The sequence below is a fragment of the Salvelinus sp. IW2-2015 genome, linkage group LG14 (genome assembly GCF_002910315.2).
Source record: "Salvelinus sp. IW2-2015 linkage group LG14, ASM291031v2, whole genome shotgun sequence".
Lineage (NCBI taxonomy): Eukaryota > Metazoa > Chordata > Actinopteri > Salmoniformes > Salmonidae > Salvelinus > Salvelinus sp. IW2-2015.
In genome coordinates this window covers 26,285,022-26,290,514 of record NC_036854.1, presented here as the reverse complement: position 1 = coordinate 26,290,514, position 5,493 = coordinate 26,285,022, and the positions used below count along the sequence as shown (strand labels likewise).

The window sequence follows — 5,493 nt, the reverse complement described above, 5'->3', positions numbered from 1 at the left end:
TTGATCAAATGTAATCTTTTGGTTCATCCATAATGTAAGCATCATCAACAGGGGGAACATATTGGTTCTACGCTGATAAGATGTAGAAAGAATATATTAATTTATAAGACTTTTCCATAAAAATAATTGTTCATAAGAAGGGCCTGAGATCAAAGTCAATATTCTGACCACTAGGGGTCAATGTTTTTCAATAGGAAATCCAGTCGTCCTCCCTCTGTAGTAGTAGGATCTCCATGTTACCTCCTCTCCTTGGTAGAGCAGCATGCTCAATACCTGTGTATTTGAGGGAGGAGATGGGATCAACCTGTGTTGCTTTAACAAAGTGAGCTGCTATTGGATAATCAGTGTTCTTACACCTGATTGAGCTGCGGTGTTCAGCTCAGCATTGTTTTAATTGTCTTTTCGTTTGTCCTACGTTGGCTTTTCCACATGAACATGTGATGAGATAGATTACTCCCTTTGTCTTGCAAGAGATGATACCCCAAACAGGGATTTTTCTACCTGTATGTGGGTATCTGAAGAAGGATGTTTTTGTAGTGCTATTGCACTGTGAGCATGAGCCACATTTGTAGTTTCCATTTGGATTGTGTGTCAAGAGTGTCTGAGTGGGCTCAGGGGGCAGGTCAGATCTCACTAAGCTATCCCCAATATTGCGACCACACTAATAGACCACCAGTGGGGGGTCCTTGAAGAGGAGTGCAATTGTGTTGTCTGATTGCAGAATATGCCAGTGCTTTTTCAGGATTGCTTTCATTTTCTCTGAACACGTGGTGTACTTAGTGCAAAATAGTGTTGCGTTGTTTTTCTTCTTTGGTTTAGTTTTTAGCAAATCCTCTCTTGGTTTTTGAGATATTTTCATTGTTGCAGCATCAAGACTTTTTTTCCTTGTAGCCTCTGATTTTGAATTTATTTTTCATTTTTCATTGCTGTCAAATTCTGACTGTTGGCAACAGATTAATTTAACCCTGAATAACTGGCAACATATAACTGGCTATATGGTAGACCATTCTTGATGGGAAGGGGATGCATAATATGTGCACGTAGCAGGATCTTGAGGTCTGTTGGCTGTGTGTACAAGTCTGTATGTAAAACTTCATTCTCTTTGATGATCCATAAGTCCAGGTAGTTTATTATTCTCTCATCAGTCTGCATGGTGAATTTGAGATATTCAGAGCTCTCGTTTAGCAGAGTTTGGAATTCATTTAGTTCCTGCTGACTTCCTTCCCAGAGCACAAAGACATCATCTATGTATCTCTTCCATGATAGGATTTTAGAGAGTAGGGGGGAGTGTCTTTGTTCTGTATGTTTTAATGACCTTTATTTAACTACACAAGTCAGTTAAGAACATATTCTTATTTTCAGTGCCGGCCAAGAAACAGAGTGTTATCTGCCTCGTTCAGGGTTGTAACGTCAGATTTGTATCTTGTCAGCTCGGGGATTCGAACTTGCAACCTTTTCAAAATAAATTTAAAGGAATTAATTATGAGTAATGAGATTCAATATTGTTCTAAAGTATGGCTGTTTTTGTTCAATGTTATTATGTTACAACTGAGGACTAGTGTATTTGTGATATGGAGATGGTTAATGCACATGTGTTGTGTGGAGTTAAGCTACTCTAAACAGTAAGTGTAAGTGTTGTACTGTTTCAGTGTGATCAGTGTGTGTGAGTTCTACATGGTTGTCTGAGAAATGTTGTTTTCTAATGTTCTTTTTAATGTCAGGTGTCTTCAAAACAACTAGTTAGAATCAGACTAAAGGAATAACACAAGTTTATATTTTATGGTGCGGTCTATTCCAGCTTATTTAATTGTGTAGAAAAGTGTTGAGGTTAATTCCTGATTAGTGTATTTTGTTAATAGTCGCTGTATTTAAACTTCTGTGAAAAAGTTGTGAGATATTTTTGATTACTGAATTTATCAGATATTCAATCAAAGTGATATTAGATCAATTTGAACCTGAGTGACAACTAACACAACATATGACATACTTATTTAATTTATTTCTTTATACAAAGTTGTGCATCAACAATGTCCTTTGTGTGAAACAAGTAATTGCCTTATCTCAATATCGTTGTTTTCCTTTAGCTGACAATGACTCACCAAATCCTTCTGTAGTTGTTGTCAGTTTCACGTTGCTGTGGATTTTAACAACTAACGACATTTGTGGGTTTATCGAATAATGACATGCTTCGGTTTCAAGTCTGCCATATTCAATTAGGGATTAGGTCTGGATCGGCTATGTACAAACTTTAAATTTGTTGCTTTATATCAATTTTCTGCTACTTTGATTGTGGTGGTTTGTGAATGGTGGAACAACCAGTTATTGAGTGTAGTGGCAATGTCTTTTTCACACCGGGGATGGTTGAGTGCATAATTTGTTATGAGATATAATTAAATGAATGTGACTATTTCTTGTTTGATTTTTTAACATAAGTTCCCTTTATCATAAGTAGGTTTTGGTTGAAGATCTGATAAATTCAGTAACAGAAGCAAATAGAGAACCAGAAAGGGGGAAATACTGTTTCATTTCTGTATGTGCATGTGAAAAGACGTCAGTGTGTAGCTACATATAGTTCAACCACTGTCCTGTAACTGTGGCTGAAACGCAGTGGTGTCCTCTGCTCACAAACATGTCACTCACTCCTTGACAACATACTACAGATTGAAAATCAACTGTAGGAAATAAGTTATATTATTATTATTGGGTAGAGACTGTACATGATGTGTATAAACCGCTGGATGTGATGCTATGTTGAGGCGCAATGAGTTGGTAGGGCTGGACGTGTTAAATCACGGTCTTATATTATGGTTCCCCGAAGAGAGCAGTCCTTCCATAAGAATTAATGGAATCTAACAGTATTTCAATAAAATGTTTCAAGGACAAATGAATGTATTTAAGTTCTTTTGGTTGGTAGATGGGACAGAAAAGTTAGTAACTACTATAAATAATAATTTAAATATTTTACATGCTTTTTATTTTATTTGTTATGTTCGGTATATAAAAGCATGAGCTGAAGGCACAATCAGAGAAATACTTATTGTAGAGGTGCTGAACTAACGGTGAATATGTAAGCTATAAAAACAAGAGAGTTGCAACATCTAATATATAATAACTCCAGTATTTTATTGGGTAAACACCGAACGTTTCGGCATCACTGTGCTTCTTCAGGGTAAAGTCATGAATGCTTGATCCAGGTTATGTAGACAAACAGTCAATTAGTGCAACCAATGACAACGTGAGGGGTATGTCATAATTATGAGGTTAGATTGAGTGAATTGAGTGAAATGTTAAAAGACAATAGTTACCAGCATATTAATATATTAGCCTATTGTTTCATTAAATTAGCATAAGATAAGATTAGATTAACAATACATTATTGTTTAACTTTAATTTCACATATATTGTAATTGTTTCCTATCATTTAAATGTTGTTACATATGTAAAATTTTGTTCATGCCATAATGCTAATAAGCATCATCAACGGGGGACATATTGGTTTACACTGATAGCTGTAGAAAGAATATATTATTTATAAGACTTCTTTATTAAAAATAGTATTGTTCATTAGAAGGACGTGAGACTCAAATTCAATTTTAAGACAGTAGGGGTCAATGTTTTAAATACCTTCCTCTCCTTGGTAGAACCAACTGCTCAAGCGTGTGTATATGAGTGTGTATTTGAGGGAGGAGATGGGATGGTTAGCTTAACAAAGTGACTGCTACTGGATAGTCAGTGTTCTTACCCTGATTGAGCTGCGGTGTTCAGCTCTGCATTGTTTTAAATTGTCTTTTTCGTTTGTCTACGTTGGCTTTTCCACATGAAGGTGATGAGATAGATACTACCTTTATCTTGCAAGAGATGATACCCTAACAGGGATTTTTTCAACTGTATGTGGGTGTCTGAAGAAGGATGTTTTTGTAGTGCTATTGCAATTTTGCCGCGGGGGGCACATTTGTAGTTCCATGTTGGATTGTGGTGTCAAGAGTGTCTGAGTGGGCTCAGGGGGCAGGTCAGATCTCACTAAGCTATCCCATATTTGTGACCATGCTTATATAGACACCAGTGGGGGTTCCTTGAAGAGGTGTGCAATTGTTTTGTTGATTGCAGAATTGCAGTGCTTTTTCAGGATTGCTTTCACTGTTCTGACACTGGTGTACTTAGTGCAAAGACTTGTTTTTCTTCTTTGGTTTAGTTTTTAGCAATTCCTCTCTTGGTTTTTGAGATATTTTCATCTTGCAGCATCAGACTTTTTTTCCTTGGTGAGCCTCTGATTTTAATTTATTTTTTCATTTTTTACATTGCTGTCAAAGTCTGACTGTTTGGCCACAGATTAATTTAACCGCTGGAATAACTGGCTATGGTAGGCCATTCCTGAGAGGAAGGGGATGCATACTATCCAGTAGCAGGGTTTTGAGGTCTGTTGGCTTTGTGTACAGGTCTGTGTGTAATGCATATTCTTTGATGATCATAAGTCCGAGGTACGTTTATTTTTTCTCAACAGTCTGCATTGTGAATTTGAGATATTCAGAGCTGCTTCGTTTAGCAGAGTTTTGGAATTCATTTAGTTCCTGCTGATTCCTTCCAGAGCACAAAGACATAATCTATGTATCTCTTCCATGAGAGGAATTTTAGATAGTAGAGAGTGTGTAATGTTTTGTAAATGAGTGGTTTTCTCAAATTGTTTCGCTACATACGGTTACATAGTTGGGGTCAGAAGGGGGAGCCATTTGGCATAACCCGAATTTGAAGGAAAAGTCTGACTAACAGATTACGTAGTATTGGATAAATAGAGTTCAGTGAGTTAAGATGCGACATTTGGCTGGAGAAAGGGCAGGGTTTTTTTTGTTGAAGGAAGTGTTGCAGTTTTTACAAATTATTTAAAATTTGCATAAGTTGTCTATACTAGAATATACTTGTCAAAACGAATGTAGACATTAATAAATGCATTTTTTTTTGCTTCCAACATCTTTTTTACATTGGGGAGGAGTAACAGATGGCTATGCAGTTGCTTCATAGACGGCAGTGTCAGTCATCTAGGGTTATATTATCATTGGACTGAACTAAAAGATTCTCCGAACTCCTGATGTTGTGTCTTTTATGTTCGGTGTTTTGGCCTGCTTTTGGTCACGAGTGTGATCGCCAAAGTGCCAGATAGACTGGATGTACTGGCTGGCTCCTGTGTGCAAATCCCATGTTCTTTTGATATTCCTGACCAATATAAGATACATTTAAAGCACAATAGAACTCTGGAGTCTGGACTAAAGAATCCCATACTTTGATTGTGTGACAGTGTGATATTTAACAGTAGTGAGACGGTCAACAGATATCAAGGGAAGATAACTGGAACATGTCCAGAAGAACTGCATCAGTCTTCTTCAATGTAACCCATTTAACTATAAATATTCTCAGATTGAGAGTCACCATTCGTGCAACAGACACTGGAAAGTCTGTTGATATAGTTGTCAGAGGTAAGAGAAATTTACTGTTTACAAT

General features: G+C 36.8%; 1 protein-coding gene across 4 annotated transcripts in view; it reads left to right on the top strand.

Annotated features, from left to right (window-relative positions):
* LOC111973496 (B-cell receptor CD22-like) overlaps positions 1–5,493 on the top strand; it is a 48,806-nt gene that overhangs the window by 41,159 nt on the left and 2,154 nt on the right. The gene's annotated exons all lie outside the window — the stretch shown is intronic.